This window comes from Thermobia domestica, chromosome 8, assembly GCF_964235325.1.
Source record: "Thermobia domestica chromosome 8, izTheDome1.hap1.1, whole genome shotgun sequence".
In the NCBI taxonomy this organism is placed as follows: domain Eukaryota; kingdom Metazoa; phylum Arthropoda; class Insecta; order Zygentoma; family Lepismatidae; genus Thermobia; species Thermobia domestica.
The window spans coordinates 181808102-181826281 of NC_137461.1; positions in this window are offsets into that span (position 1 = coordinate 181808102).

Sequence of the window (18180 nt, forward strand, 5' to 3'; positions counted from 1 at the left end):
AATGCAGAACTCTATCAGGGGGTCGATCCCGGTACAAAGTTGAGAGGGAAAACATGGATACATAGCTTTGGTCTTTGCTTTCAATTGCCATTCTACACATTATTTTTTAACAAGTGAAGCATGAAGTCACATCCCTATTGTTGAGATCACAATCAAAAAAATGCCAAGTGAGTAACTTGTCCTTGGAGCTTGGGAAAGAGTGTTTGTGTTGGTTTCGTTTCAAAATAATAATTCTACTTTGACATGTCAAAAAATATTGTATTCAATCACTGCTTATTGAGTGGAACCGGGAAAAGTGATCTGCACACAATTCTAATGAAAATAAAAGGAATAATAATCAGGATTTTTTCCATATGCTTATGTCCACAGTGTATCAAAATTTGAATATTACGCTTAAATTAATTTCTAGAATGTATTGAAATTTAAATGCATTAATAGATTAAAAATATACCATCAAAGAGTGTGTGTGTGAGAGAGAGAGAGAGAGACAGAGAGAGAAAGAACAAAAATTAAAAATTAGTGAAAAATAATCAAGAACTTGGTTATCTAAATTTTCTATATCCTATTTGGTAATAGCTATTTAGAGGGAAACCAGTACTCTTCAAACTTCCCACATTTTATACTTATTTAATAAAGGGAATTAGCTACTCCAAAACAGAGACTGTAAAAAAATAATAAGCTGTTCCGAAGTTGTTTATAGGACAAGATAATAATAATATTATTATACAATTATAATAGAAAAAAATGGAAACAACAAAATTCCAAAGACAAGAAACGAAACAAAAATATACAGCGCCTTGTCACTCACTCTCTTCATCTAACCCACTGGCCGGCCGACATTATCGGCCACATGTGCATCCAATCATAAGAAAACATTGCCACCGACAAAATCGGTGTCGGCGATACCTCCGACATTATCTGGGGCTTGGCCGACAGCATCTGCGTGTCGGAGGATCGGCCGATAATATCCGTGGCGTGTATAAGCTACGATTTGAGTACATTGAAGTCGATTTCACCGCCGACATTATCGATGCTTCCACCGATATTATCGTTGCCGTGTGCAAACGCACTAAGACTTCTGTTTGATCTGTATGTAAACTTTTGTCAGCTGATGCAAAAAATAAGTGAGTTTGTTCTACGCTCAACATTTCGAAACTGATTTTATAAGATGAACAGACTCCCCGCACTTGAAAACAACATAGACAGATTTTCTGAAACTTTCGTACGTTGTTAGCTGCAATATTCCTGTACAGGTAATTATTCGCGGAGATGTTTACATAGAATCAAGGAAATCTTTACTATCTATGAAGAGAAAGAAAACAGACTTGGTTCTTATTTGCTGTCAATCTGCATTCCATCGGTTTCTTTTTCTCCGCGGACAATCCTAAGTTCACGCACGTGACCTAGCGAGGGAAGAGAGAGAAAGAAATCTACCTGGATAGATTCCTATCTGCTTTTCTGCACTGTTGCAAAATGCAGCCAATATCTTAAACAGCTTTTAAATGGAAGAAAATTAATTTTTAATTAGCGCGCTCTAATATTACCTTAGCAAGAAAAAGTAAAAGTGAACATGCAATATTAATACTAATAAACATTTGGCCGAATTTTGAACTCTATAAAATAAATAGTTTTTATAAAATTTTGGAAAGAAATATGCTATGTTATTATATATATAAGGGATGGCCAAAAATTTTCGGATTCGGATATCCCGGATCCTGTGAGATCCGGATCCGGATCTCGGATCTGGATCCGAAATTCGAATCTCAGATCTTGATTCGTATCCAAACCTACATCTGAAATTGTGATCTTATAAAATTGAATATCTAAAATTCGTTAAAACTTTTTTCGGATTCACTGAAATAGTAGGTTGCTGTGCTTTTAAATGTTTCCGTAACACGTTTGTGCTACCTTTGTTCTTTATTTTATTTTAACCTTGCAATATTTACATGTTGCACTTTCTGTCGAAGTCGCTTTAGTAAAATGTTTCCAAGTTTGATTTCTTCCCATTTCAGAGTATAGTGAACTGTCTGAAAACTGATGTAAATGGTAACAAATTCTTCTGTTTAGCTCATCTTCGAAACTTAATGTTAACATCACATTGATAATATTTATTTTATTCTTAGAAAATAAACTTTCTCCTTTTCTCAGATACAAATGAAATATCTTTTAGATAAGGCCCTTTTAATCGCAGGAATACTAGACAAAACAAACTCTTTAATAATAGTAGTTTCTGACTCACTAGAGTCCAACCATCAACAAATGTAATAATGAATATCTTTCACTTCGAAGGTATATACAACAAACAATATAGACTGGTTGGCGTGAGAATTTCAGGAGAGCGATATGGTTGTGTTCGTTGTATGACTTTATTACCTAACTTATGGCTTGCCCTTCTGAGGTCGGTCATTTGTTGAAGGAGTAAATATAAAAGAGATTTCTATTATTTTTTCTTCACCCTCCATGTTTCTTTAAACATACATTGCAGGAGGTAACCAAAACATATCCATGCGTCGTATCATTGAAGCGTTTTGTGTTTTGTATATTAAAGTGTTCAAAAATATTTAACATATTCGCATTTGTTCATGTGATCTCAGGTTCAATTCTCGGTGGAAACATACATGAGAAAATTGAAAGCTGAAACAATATGAAAATAGTATTTAAAAGTGAGGAAATTGATACTAAAACTTTAGCTATATATTGGGACTGTAAGGCTGTAGTTAAATTAACCCACACGTTTCGTGAAGATATATTACGTCGTTATTGTTTTTTCACTATAAGCTACCAGATATATCCTCAGAGGCTACTTTACACTCTAGTAATCAACAGATGAAAACATTGGAAAAGGAATGGAAGGAAGGTCTCCAGAGCCTTAGATCAAGGTACTAACCTAGCATTTGCCCAGTATAACTGAGAAACAACCCTGGAAAATCCTCAGTCAGGATGGCTGGTCTCCGAATTCAAATCCGGTATTATCCAATTGCGAAGTAAGAATCATAACAAGTAGCCTGAGCTCGCTCCGTATTATTATTATTATTATTTAATTAATGTAATGTTTTAAAATTAGTGCAAATTAAACCGTACTTTATTTATTGCTGATGTTATAGTTAATAAGTCTACATGAGACATCAGTCCGCTATCAAGAAAGAATACTAGAACTGGAATTCAGGAAGCGGGGGTAAAGAGATTAATGAGGATGAGGAAACTATGTACGATGCAAAAACTGAGTAATTATGACTTCGTCACAGATATATTCACTTACATACGTCAATTAATATTTCTCTGATACAGTGCACTCTTACTTTCTATAGTGGCAGGAAAGTGGCCCGCTTTTGTGAACGAACACACTAAGCACGTGGGTATAGGTGCAATGTCCGTGCAAAGAAATATAGGTAAAACTAGAAAAAAATAGGAAAAGCGAGGGGAAATGATAAACCGCCCTTCAACTTAAAAAAACTAAAAATAACTAAACTTAGAGCTACGAAAGACGCGAGAAGAATTTTATTGAAAAGATTGTTTTTCCTTAGTGATTAGTTCTTCTAAATATGAACATGAATTAAAAAGAAAACAAGTAGCTAGCTCCGAGTTTCGCAAACTAGTTGAAAAGAAAATATTGGATAAAATTTAATAATAAAGAATGCATTTATGATAATTAAAACAAACTAAATTCTTGGCACGACAGTCCTTTGGTTCCTACCAGCGGCCTTACGTTCAAAGTGGGGATGTGTAGTCATCGCATCGGCACCCGAAGTCCTTATGCCGGCTTTCTACACTGGAGTCCGCTACCTCTTACTTAAGATAACTTCCCCACAATGCTGGGTCAACATCGAAATTGTTGAGTGCCTCTCCGGAAATTGAACCCATGACCACGGGCACCGAAGGCAGGCTTTCAGTCTTCTATAGATGAAAAGCTATAGTTACCCACATTATCTAATACAGAAATAAGTTCTGATTCTCTAATAGCTGCTGATGGTGATAATCAAGGTTCACCGAAGCATGAAACCAAACCCAAACTGAGATATTGATGTCACTGGAACGCCTGAAAAGTCATTGTGGGTAAGTGAATTGCCCGGATGTCCGGAATTGTCAGGATGAAGGGCGATGGTGATGTGAAATGCGGGGCTGTCAGAGGTACTACTTATGATAATTGGATTTATAATTTATGTTGCCATAAACCCTCTTCAAGAACATAACTGTTAATCTTAGTTTTGAAAATATTACATAAGGAGTTTTATTGCTATTATTAGATTGCTTTAGGAATTATCGGATTTATTTTAACGCTTAATTTTTACATCTCTTCTAATTTACGAATATTTAAATCGCAATTATACCCTTAAGGTGAATTAGTGATATTTTAAATCATGAAATGAAATGAAATCTTTAAGTTTAACGTCCCGCGGTTATGCCGGTTAAGCTAAAGGAGACGGTGATAATGAGAAATGAGTGAAATGGTGGAATGACGGGAGTGGGAGGAAACGGGAGAACCCGAGAATACCCACGAGCACGATGTTTGTCCACCACAAAGTCCACACGGCGCGTGCTGTGATCGAACCAGGAACCCCAATCACCGGAGGTGAACGCTCTACCACGGAGCCACCGCACCCTTCATTTTAAATCATTTCGAACCAACTTTATATACGGTTAGTCTTACTATATTTGAATAATTGAGACCAGAAGCAGTCTACACGCTAAATCCAAAAGAATCTTGGCCGACCTCCTGATAAATCACGTCTTTCAGAAAGGTGAATTGTGGCAATCCGATACCCACATGAGGAAATCTTCGGTTCAGTGTGAAAGCTTCCATAAGAACCAGCACTCTCATCAGTGAAATGTGCTTTGGTAAGTTTCATTCAATGTGAAAGTACCTAACTTTATTGCTTAAAAAAATGACATTTATTTCAAACAAGTCGCCATTACAGTTTTCGTATTTCAACACAACACTCATGAAAAGTCATGTTAAAGCGCGACTTGCCCCTGAAAAAGAATATATATCTGTTTTTAGTTTCTCGTGTTCCCCAAAGTACACCCGGACTTAGTGCAAGTGCCTTCCGCTCGCAGTACCAAGGTACAAACGGCTACGATCTTGGTACTAGCACTTGTTTCGGTTTCCAGATCTCAAATATTTATCTTTCAGCCTGATTCTATGTATGAATCCGAAATTTCAAATCTAGATAAGGGGCACCAAAATTCATAGTTTATTCTCGGTGCTCATATTGTGATTTATTAAATAATTATTAAATCTAATTGTAAGTTATACATTTGATATTTTGAGCAGACTGAGCAAGATAAATATACGTAAAACTAGTCAATACTTATCTTAACTGTTTATGTTTTCTTAACTGACAATGAAATAGGTGTATTGAGGAATTTTAAATATTCGTGTTTTGTATTCCGGTTTCAAATATAAATATGTATGTATTTCATCTCGGTCCTGCAACCGGGTGGACTTAGATTCGACATTCGAACTCTCATCCGGATCAAATCAGATTATTTTTTAGTTAGGCAAGCATTTAATCGTTAGTGTAGATTGAAGGAGATAAGTAGACTTGCCAGTATTCTTCTTAATTTTGTTTTCTTCTTCACTGTCAGGACTTCGTGAAATTTCTTTCGGCGAATTTTTGATATTCAAGTTTATCACAATTAGGGTGGGATGTGGGTTTGGATAAGAATCAAGATCTGAGATCCGAATTTCGAACCCAGATCCGAATTTCGAATCCAGATCCGGATCCAGATCCGAGATTCGAGATCCGGACCCAGATCCGAGATCCGGATCCAGATCCGAGATCCGGATCTTCGAATCCGACCAGATCCGGATCCGGCCATCCCTAATATATATAACGTTACCCTCGCGTTTCCCCTCAGTTTTACACCTACTATATATCAGAATTAACATTTCCCTTTATACTTATTATGGACATAACAAAATGGATACTCAGAACAGTTTTGGTTTTCAAACACTAATGCCAAGAAGCAAGCATATCTCCATGAAACAAGCATATCGTTTTGTTTATTTCTTTCTTTCTTGACTCTTCGATCTAGTGGATCGCCTGAAGGCAAAACATCGCACAGCAAACAACCTGCTTCGACACGTGCCAACGACAGAACGAAAGTCTTGATTTTAGTACTGAAACTACACTCAGGCAAAAAAAAGAAGCAAAATGCCCGCACGCTTCTGTGCCTTGTAACATTGTGTTAAAAAAAGCACAAGGTCAGCTGTCAGACACCTGATAAGACTTTTATACAAATCGTCGTTGTTTGGAGCCTCTTTATTCCTCATAAAAACAATATATGCAGATTCGCGAAAGCCCACAGTGATTGTATGAGAAAGTTAAAAAAATAACTTTATCATTCAGATCATTTATTATTATTATTATTATTATTATTATTATTATTATTATTATTATTAGTAGTAGTAGTAGTAGTAGTAGTAGTAGTAGTAGAATTACCACATAATATTTTCGTTAGTCCTTACAGCAATTAATACTTAGCAGCAGAGGTAAAAGTGCTTGGGAATGCAGGGGACGCCGTCCCCCACCTCCAAAAAATGTGTACGGCGTCCCCCCAGTTCCTAAGAAATTACAATGGGCAAAGATAGGCATGGGGGACGGCGTGATGTCATGCCGCTACCTACCGTTCCCCTACCTTTTCAGATTCACTTTGTCTTTGCTTAGCAGGAAATCGATACAAGAGTTAGTAGGACAGCCACTCTTTATTGATAAAAATCGTAATTTGGCGTTATTAAAAACAAAATTTCTGTGTCTAAAGGTAGAAGAGAGGGGACCATGGAAGTTACTATTGCCACGTACAAAAATGACACATGTATTCAACACTGACTACGTATAATCCAAGGATTTTTTTTAAAGCAAAATGCTTACACCTTTTCAAAAGTAAAATTAAAATAATTACTAAGAAATACATTCATTGAAAAACTCAGGGGTGGCAAGTCCACCGTTTTAAATCTGCTGCAGAGCGTTCGAGTCCAAATTCAAGTAAAGTTAACGCATGGAAGACCCAGGTTCGATTCCCGGTGGGAGTTCATGTGATTCGGATTCGACGTTAATTAGTAGGTCCACGTTTTATATAGCTTCGCTGCTGAAAGGGACGTTAAGTTCAAAATCAACTCAAGAAAAGTTAAAACAATGAGAATGTTTTCTACTGTTTTGTCGTATGCAATTCTATGTTAAATAAAACTACATACACTATTTGATAATGGAAGCATCGTCAGAAATACAGTATCCAATAAATAAAACTTTTCATGGAGGGTTTATCTGAAGATACATACAAATATTGAAAATAGTTTAAAAAGGTGCATAATGCGGAAATACTATTTTATCACGTATGAAGTTAAGGCTTCTAGAACAGCAACTTCTGACCAGATATTAACACCGCAGAACCAGAATATGATCAAGGGATGGACTAAACCAGCGTTTCCCAACCGGTGTGCCGCGAATGGGTTGCTGGTGTGCCGCGAGGAAATCGGAACCAAATTATTAATTCTATAGCAATCAAATTGCAAGACATACAGAAAAAGGTATATTTGTATTTCAAATTACTACTATCAATCTAAAATTTAAAGTTTCATACTGTGTTACTTTTCTGTAGAACATTTTTCTGTACATTTCTAATTTTGAAAAGAAAAGTATTTGTTATCATTGTTATGACCATTATTGCTTCTTTATTGTTGCAGACTATTTCGTAACTTGAAATTTTAAAATATTATTCAATCCTTCCGGCAAAGTAAACATGCATACGAATTACCTATATTTGTGTTTTAAAAGTAAAAGAGATTCGTTTGTTCGTTCGTTATTTAGTGATCCTCTTTCTTAATGAAAGGTTGGATACAGTTTCCAAAAAAAAAAGTGTATTTTTAACAACTTGAGCCCTATATCTGATTGTAATTGTTTTCTATTTTTAAATTAAAATGAAAAATAAGCATAATGATTTACCACGGGGAAAAAACAGTGGTCTAGCTTTCTTCTCTGTGAGAAGGATGTCAGTAATCAGAAAAAAATACTACAGTATATTATATTTTCAAATAATAATAATAATAATAATAATAATAATAATAATAATAATATGTGTGCCGCGAGAATTCAAGTTACCCTGAAGTGTGCCGCAAGTTGAAAAGGTTGGGAAGCGCTGGACTAAACCATATTTTCCAACTTTACCCAGTGTAAATAAAGTAGGATTGAAACCCACTCTATCCAGTGTACACCTGAGCGTCATGGGGGGGGGGCTGTATCCCTATCCCCTATAAAATTCCTCTTGGATCCGCGCCTGTTGAAACCAATTCATATTTCATAACTTCATACACGGCACGATCAAGCACTGAATCTATTGAAATCTTACTACATAAAATAATTATCGAGTGTCTACACTTTTTCTATTAAAGCTCATAGTATATTCTATCACAATATAAATTGTCACTTATGTAGTGTGTGCTAATACAACGCGCTAATAATAGGATGCGCACGAGACAAGATTTGTGGCTGTCTCGTCTCGAAAATGTGCTGTAAAAGTGATGTCTCGACTCGAAAAATGTATATTTCTCTATTGGAAGTGCCATGTCTCGACTCGAATTTTGTCAGGAAAATCCTGTCTCGATTCGTCTCGTGCGCATCCCTAAATGTAACTCATGACAAAAATGTTTTGTTTTAAAACAAAATTAAACGGTTGAAGTGGACTCTGTCGAGTAGAAGACATCCAATTTATTAAACCGCCTCGCAACTCACTTGGCAGCACACTTAGGTTACACTCTTCAGCTTTTTCCCATGCTATCTAAAGTATCGGCTGATCTTAAATTCGCATTGCCGATTCGGGTTTTCTAACAAGAATTATCATGTTGCAACTTAATTTGGATGTGAAATCCTGACTTAATTAGCATTTAAGAACTTCGAAGTCTGCATTAAAATCATGACAGAAATATAGTTAAATCTCAGTTCTAAATTTTATGTCTACCTTGCATCTAAATACTTGTGCTGTCATTTCTTTCAATGTTGGTAGGAGCCGAAGTTCCAATTGATCCCAATTTTTCGCTTTAATTCCCTCTATTTGTTCATAAAATTTTAGAGAAATATTATTATTAACAAGCAACACTTCTGAAGTGTAACACTTCGATCTTGATAAAATTTGGAAGGTAGATACTATACATGAAATAAACGAATACGTGTTTCTTATTTTCTGCGGAGAAAAGGGTTTTAAGGGGCAAGAGACCCCATCCACAATTTTGAAAGTTGACGCCCCAAAGGCAAAAACCAAGGAAACCGAAGTAAACGAAATTTTACACACATATTGCAGATATGAAATGAGGGAACACGTGTTTCGTATTTTCCTGGAAAAAACGGTTAGGTGGGGACCGGATTCCTCCAAAACTTTCATCACGAAATATCGAAAGTGATAATAGCAATATGACAAATGTGTGTAAAGGACACAAACAATTGCAACGAAACTTTGTGTATGAACAACATACCAAAAAATAAAGGCACACGGTTTTTTTTATTTTGTGCTGAGAAACGATTTCAGGGGGCAAAAGCTATCACCCAAAATTTTGAAAGTTAAGGCCCGGAAAGCCAGAGGAAGTGAACCGAACTGAATGAAATTGTGCATAGATATTGTCGACATAAAATGAGGGAATACGTTTTTCTCATTTTCCTGAGAAAAAAAAAGAAAACCGTTTAGGTGGGACACACACACCTCCAGAACTTTGATCATGAAATATCAAAACTGCTAATAACAGAAGTGTTTGAAGGACATGACGAATTGGAACGACATATTGTGTAGGGACAATACGCAAAAAATAAACGAATGCGGTTTTTCTTTTATTTTCTGCGGAAAAACGGTTTTAGGGGGCAAAAGCCCCCATCCCAAATTTTGAAATTTGAGGCCCAAAATGGAAGAAGAAGTGCACTGAATTAAATGAAATTGTGCGCAGATATTGTAGACGAAAAACGAGATAATTGGGTTTCGTATTTTCCTGGGAAAAGCGGTTGAGTGAGGCACGGATCTTCTAAACCGTTGATTACGGAATATCAAAAGTGCAAATAAGCAAACGCAAAAGTTCCTAAAGAATATGGAGAATTGGAACGAAACTTCGTAAAGGGACTATTTGCAAAACAGTATATGAAACGTGTTTTAATTTTTGCTGAAAAACAGTGTTGGGGCCTAGGTCCCATCCCAAAAAAAAAAAAAGGAAATATTACCGTAATAGCTCAGAAAGGTGTGGACCCAAGCAAATCAAATTGTGTGTAGACATTATATGTAAAATAAGGGCTCTCGTGTTTCTCAAGTGTTCCTATCCGTTTTGCTTCAAATTTGGCATACCAATAGCAAACTGGAAATAAATCGACACGTGTTTTTCTTTATGCTGAAAAAACATTGCAAGGGTTAAAGGTGCCTCCTGAAATACTATAAAATACGCTATACTGTTTGAGTTTGCTGTTACTTGATCTGCCAAATTTGAAGAAATCGGATGGAGACACGACACTTGTGAAACACGAGAGGCCATATTTTACATATCCAATATCTACATACAATTGCTTTCGCTTCGGTCCACTTCTCCCGCGACTCAACGCCTCGGTTCACTCACAATTTTTTTTCTTTCAGCAAAATACGAAACACGTATTCCTCACCTTACCTCTACAATATTAGTGGACATTTCATTCACTTCGGTCCACTTCTTCTTGTCTTTTGGGGTCAAATTCCAAAATTGTAGACGGGGGCTTTTGCCAACCAAAACCGTTTTTAACCAAAATTAAAAAATGTATTCGTTTATTTTTTGCGTATTGCCCATATTCGCAGAGCTCCTCCGTGGCTAAGCGGTTAGCGTACGCGCCTTTGGCGTGGGAGACCCGTGATCGATTCCCGGCGGGAGCTCATGTGGTTCGGGTTCCACGTAAATCAGTAGGTCCACGTCTCATATAGCCTCGCTGCTGAAAGGGACGCTAAACTAAAATCAACTCAACTCAACCCATACACGCAGTTTGATGCAATTCTTCATGTCCGTTACACGTATCTGATATACTGTTACTAGATATTTTGATATTTCGTGATGAAGGGTTTGGAGGGATCCATGCTCCACCTGGCCGTTTTTTCCAGGAAAATAAGGAAACTTATTCCCTAATTTTGTGTCTACAATATCTGTCCATATTTCATTCACTTCAGTTCATTTCTTCTTACCTTTCGCGCGTCAACTTTCAAAATTTTGGTTTTGGGTTCTTTTGCACCTAAAACCGTCTTTCCGCAAAAAAGAAAAACATATTCTTTATTTTTTGTCCACAGAAAGTTTTGTTGCAATTCTTCATGACTTTTACACACATCTAACATATTGTTACTAGCATTTTTCATTTTTTGTGATCAAAGCTTTGGAGGGGTCGGTGCCCACCCAACCGATTTCTAAAGGAAAATACGAAACCCGTATTCACTCACTTTATGTCCACAATATCTGTGCACAAATTCACTCTCTTCGGTTCACTTCTTTTTGCCTTTCGGGAGTCAACATTCAAAATTTTGTTTGGGAGGTTTTGCCCCCAAAAAACCGTTTTCCCGCAGAACATAACAAAACCCGTATTTATTTACTTTCTGCGTATTGTCCATACACAAAGTTATGTTGCAATTCTTTATTTCCTTTACACACATCTGACATACTGTTATTATTACTTTTGATTTTTCGGGATCAAAGGTTTGGAGGGGTCTGTGCACCACCCTACTGTTTTTCCCAGGAAAGTACGAAACTCGTACCCTCATTTCACGTCTGCAATATCTGTGCACAATTTCATTCACTTCGGCTCACTTCTTCTTGCCTTTCGGACGTCAACTTTCAAAATTTCGGGTGGTGGCTTTTGCCCCTGAAACCGTTTTTCCGCAGAACAAAAAAAAGTATTCATTTTTTTGCGTATTGTTAATACACAAAGTTATGTTGGAATTCTTCAAGTTGTTTGCACACATCTGACATACTGTTGGTAGCACTTTTAATATTTCGTGATCACAGGTTTGGAGGGGTCCATGCAGCACCCAACCCTGTTTTCCAGGAAAATAGAAAACCGTATTCCCTCATTTTACGTCTACAATATCTGTGTAGAAATTCATTCACTTCGGTTCACTCCTTTTTGCCTTTCGGGCGTCAATTTTCAAAATTTTGTGTGGGAGCTTTTGCCCCCTAATACCATTTTTCAACAGAACATAAAAGAACCCGTATTGCTTTATTTCTGGCGTATTATCCATACAAAAAGTTTCATTGCAATTCTTCATGTCCCTTATACACTTTCCACATACTGTTATTACCATTTTAATTTTTTGTGATCAAAGGTTTGGAGGGGTACGTGCCCCACACAACTATTTTCTCCAGGAAAATATGAAACCCGTATCCTTATTTTATGTCTACAATATATGTTCACATTTGCACTCACTTCGATTTACCTCTTGGGGCCGCGGTGGCTCAGTGGTAGAGCGTTCACCTCTGGTGCTTGGGGTCCCGGGTTCGATCCCAGCCCCCGCCAAGTGAACTTTGTGGTGGACAAACACCGTGTGCGTGGGTTTTCTCGGGGTTCTCCCGTTTCCTCCCACTTTCTTCATTCCACCATTTCATTCATTACTCATCATCACCGTCTCCTTTAGCCTAACCGGCATAATCGTGGGACGTAAAACTTAAAGATTTCATTTCATTTTTTTTTTCGATTCGCTTCTGTTTGTCTTTCGAGTCCAACTTTCAAAATTTAGGGTGAGAGCTTTTGCCCCCTAAAACCGTTTTCCCGCAGAACTTAGAAAAACCCGTATTCGTTAACTTTTTGCGTATTGTCCATACACAAAGTTATGTTGCAATTTTTCATGTCCTTGACATACATCTGACATACTAGCACTTTTGATATTTTGTTATCAAACGTTATGGAGGGTCCGTGCCGCACCCACTCCTTTTTTCCAGGAAAATAGCAAACCCATATTCCCTCATTTTATGTCTACAATGTCCGTGCACAATTTGATTCACTTCGGTTCACTTCTTTTTGCCTTCCCGGCGTCAACTTTCATAATTTTGTGTGAGAGCTTTTACCACTAAAATCGTTTTTCCGCAGAAAAACCCTTCTCCATTTTTTTTGTGCGTATTGCCCGTACATAAAGTTTCATTGGAATACTTCATGTCCTTTACACAAATCTGATATACTGTTACTAGCACTTTTGATATTTCCTGAGCAAATGTTTGGAGTGGTCCGTGCCCCACCTAACAGTTTTTTCAGGAAATACGGAACTAGAATTCCCACATTTTATTTTCACAATATGTGTGAAAAATTTCATTCACTTCGGTTCACTTCTTCTTGCTTTTTCGGCGTCAAATTTCAAACTTTTGGGGTGGGTTCATTTGCCCCCCTAAAACCGTTTTCCTGCAGAACATTAAGAAAACGTATTCTTTCATTTTTTGCCTATTGTTCATACACAAAGTTTCGTTGCAATTCTTCATGTCCTATACACACATTTGACATATTGTTACAAGAACTTTTATTTTTCGTGGTCAAATGTTTGGAGGGCTCCGTGCCCCACGCGGCCGTTTTTCCAGGGAAATACGACATTCGTATCCTCATTTTACGTATTCAATATCTGTGAAAATTTTTATTCACTTCGGTTTACTTCTGCTTTTCAGGGGCCGCCGTGGCTGTGGTAGAGCATTCACCTCTGGTGCTTGGGGTCCTGGGTTCGATCCCAGCCCCCGCCAAGTGAACTTTGTGGTGGACAAACACCGTGTGCGTGGGTTTTCTAGGGGTTCTCCGTTTCCTCCCACTTTCTTCATTCCACCATTTCATTCATTACTCATCATCAACGTCTGTCTCCTTTAGCCTAACCGGCATAACCGTGAAACGTAAAACTGAAAGATTTCATTTTTTCTTCTGCCTTTCGGGCGTCAACTTCCAAAATTTTGTGTGGGAATTTTTCCCTCTAAAACCGTTTTTCCGCGGAAAATAAAAAAAAACAATATTCATTTATTTTTTTGTCCACACATAAAGTTTCGTTGCAATTCTTCATGTCCCTTACACACATCTCAGATACGGTTACTAGCACTTTTGATATTTCGTGATCAAAGGTTTGGGGGGTTAGTGCCCCACCGAACCGTTACTTCCAGAAAAATACTAAAACCGTATTACCCCATTTTATATCTACAATATCTGTGCACAATTTCATTCACTTCGGTTCACTTCCTTTTGCCTTTCGTGCATCAACTTTCTAAATTTTGGGTTTGAGCTTTTCTCCCTTAAAACTGCTTTTTTTCACAGAAAATTTAAATAAATGTTTTCCTTTATTTTTTGCGTATTGTCCATAGACGCAGTTTGATTAAATTCTTCATGTCCTTTACACACATCTGACATGCTGTTACCAGCACATTTGATTTTCCGTGCCACGTTCCGTGCCCCACCTAACCGTTTTTTCGAGGAAAATACGAAACTCGTATCTTCATGTTACGTTTGCAATATCTGCGCTTAATTTCGTTCACTTCGGTTCACTTCTTGCCTTTCGGACATCAAGTTTCAAAATTTAGGGTGGGAGCTTTTGCCCCTAAATCCGTTTTTCCGCAGAAAATTTAAAAAGGCCGTATTCCTTTAGTTTTTTCGTATTTTCAATACAAAATGTTCCGTTGCAATTATTCATGTCTTTTACACACTTCTGACATACTGTTACTAGCAGTTTTGATATTTCGTGATAAAAGGTTTGGAGGGGTCCGTGCCCCGCCCAACCGTTTTTTCCAGGAAAATACGAAACTCGTATTCCCTCCTTTTACGTCTACAATATATGTGCACAATTTTATTGACTTTGGTTCAGTTGTTCTTGCCTTTCGGGTGTCAACTTTCATAATATAGAGTGGGGCTTTTATATTAAAACTTACGTAACTTTATGTAACTTTTTCTTTTTAATGACATTCTTTTTTTGGGAAATGAGGAGATAAATGTTTCCTCTGATACGTGTCTTTTGCCATTCATCTTTTTTGAACTGCTTAATTAAGATCATTTTGTAACTTTTGATGTCATCCATCTCCATCATGATAATATTATTGTTATTTTTAACAATTTGTTTTATTCCCTCATTTGCAGTCTGCCACACTGATATATTTATTACAAAATTGAGGTTTGGTCCAGCGCCTTTCGAATTCGGAACCAACCCAACCGCCGAGCTTTTTGGGTTGCCTGCTATTGCAGGAAAACGAGAATTGCAGGTGGTAATGCACTTTTGGAGTCGTGTATACATTGAATTCCGAGAAAATGATAAGATAAAATTCTTGCATCTAGCTTACAGCTGATGTAAGAAATGTCTGGAGTCCTGTATAAAGCAGTTAGTGAACGTAAAGACGTATCACTTACAGTATAATGTCAAAATAATATTATAAAAAGAAGAGGTATATTATGTATTTTAATTTTGATAATATCATGTTTACCTGACTGTCTATCTGTCTGTAGTATCTACTCGGGACCAGCAAACATTGACGGCGTGAACAATGAAATGAAATCTTTGAGTATTACGTCCCATGGTTATGCCTGCTAGGCTAATGGAGACGGTGATGATGAGAAATGAATGAAATGTTGGAATAAAGAAATTGGAAGGAAACGGGAGAACCCCGAGAAAATCCACGCACATGCTGTTTGTACACAAAAAAGTTAACTTGTTGAGAACAGGAGTTTGAACTTGGGACCCATGCCCCAGAGGTGAATGCTCTACCACTGAGCCACCGAGGCCCCCTGCCGAAGAGGTATCAAAATTTGGCCATGCTCTCAGAACAACACGAAGCGAAGATGTGTGTGAATTAACCATTGATAATATCATATGATAGTTTATATCTGTGTATATCTGTCTGTCTGCGATCTGGGGGTCAGACAAGGGAGCCAAAAAGTTTGGTCATGGTATTAGACGAAGACGACGCGTTTTAGGGGGTTCAACCCGGGACCTCATGTACCATAGGCAAACGCTCTAACACTGAGCGACCGAGATCCCTAATGCAAAGGTATCAAAATATGGTCAGAAACGCGGCCCCCGAGCCAAGATCGACCAAGGACCCCCAAGTACTGAGCCACCGTGTCCCCTAAGTGAGTGATGATATTAAATAGAATAAAAAATGTGGAACGAGGGAAACAATGATATGAAATTTTTTGAGTTTTACGTCCCACATTATGACGATTGGGCTAATGGGAAATCTTTAAGTTTTACGTCCCACAGTTGTGCCGGTTATGCTAATGGACAAGGTAATGATGAGAAATGAATGAAATTTCGAATTGAAGAAAGTGGGAGGAAACGGGAGAAGCCAGAGGAAATCCATGTACACGGTGTTTGTCCACCACAAAATTCGATTGGTGGGAACAGGATTTTGAATCTGTGACACCCATACACCAAAGGTGAACGCTCTAGCACTGAGCAAGAGCCCCCATGGAACGAGAGAGAGGTCAAACCACAATACTCATGCAATAATTTTTCTGGCATCCCATGAATGTTTTAACAAAGTACATTCGTTCCTATACGTATGAAATATAAGTAAATATGTATATCTGTCTGCTTGTTTGTCTGTGTGCATGTATGTGGTCTGGGAATCAGTGAAGTGAGCCGAAAAGTTACCAAAATTTGGTCATGCTCTCAGACTAACACGAAGCATTTTTGGGGTGGGAGAGGGGAGTAAACTCGAGTTTACGTTACTTTCCAAAGTTATCTCAACCCTGATGATGTAAGGAACACCCCACTAGTAGGAGGGCATGTTATCAAAACGTAAAAATAGTTTAAAATGCTTCATATTAGTGTCAAATCCATAGTTTTTGGGGACCCGTTGTGTTCAATGATGATACTCAGAACTCGTTAGTACACCATCTAAGGGGGTTGGACTTGGGGGTCTCCAGGGGTGGTATCGATACTCGTTAAATAATTTTAAAAGATCGATATTAGTATCAAATTCATAGTTTTCGGGTCGCTGAGTTCAATGATGATACTCCGAACTCATTAGTACACCATCTGAGGGGGTTGGAGTTGTGGGGTTTCCAGGGGTGGTATCGAGATACGTAAAATTAATTTCAAACGATCAGTATTAGTGCCAAATTGATAGTTTTCGGGGTCGCTGTGTTCAGTAATGAAACTACGAACTCAGTAATACATCATCTAAGGGGGATGAGGTGGGGGCCCCAGCGGTGATATCGTTGATCTGTTTACACTATATGTAGTTCTCCAGATATAAGGTGTATAAGATAATTCTTGATTGAAATATATTGGATCTTGGATCAGGGGGTCACAAAAATTTTGAACGGTCCCCTAAATCGACTTTCCGTATCTTTTAGGGAATGAGAACATCATAGTGAGTTAAGTGATAGTTTTCGCAATCATTGAGACAACAAATCCTCGTAAGAAAAGATATATATATATATATATATATATATATATATATATATATATATATATATATATATACATCTGCTAATGATTATGACACCAAACTCTATTCGAAGCTTTCTTGCACCCACTGGAAAACGTGAAGTATATTAATATTTATTTGCATATATTGTTATTGTAGACTGTTCCCATAATGCCCACCTACTTCGATTTTACAAAATTTGAGAAATAAATTTCGCTTTTTATTTTGTGGTCAATTTGAAGGCATTTTGTTATACTGCCATTAAGAAACCCATATACATCATATTACGAATCAATCATTATGGAACAATTTCATGTGTTACAGGCAGCGTTGGTACCAATCTTTGAAAGTTTCGTTTACAACTTTTTTCCTTTTTCTTTGTTAATTGATTTTGTGAGTAATGGTGCATTCAGTATAAAGGTACAAGATTTCTCTCTCTCTCTCTCTAGTTTCTAGTTTCCGGCGTAAGCGTCTGGATACTACCAGGTATACTTTCGTGTGTACGTATGCTAGTGTGTGTGTATGGCGGGGGTATATGAAGTATTAGTTGGGAAAGCGTAGGAAACTTATCTTTATTAGTACGTACATACGAGCGGCCGTTACTTCACACGATAACTTTGGACGAATGCGAATTTTTAAATTCTACTTTTTGCAATAAATAAGTAGAGTGATTCCTCTTGAGGGAGTTCCTTAATGGAGGTGATTCGCCAACTGGAAGTGGTAGAAACGCGTCATTTCCGATTTCAACGTTGATAGCTAAAGAGCTTACAAAATTTGGACGATTATTGTGTTTGGATTTCATCAAAATCTTCGAGTCTAGGTCT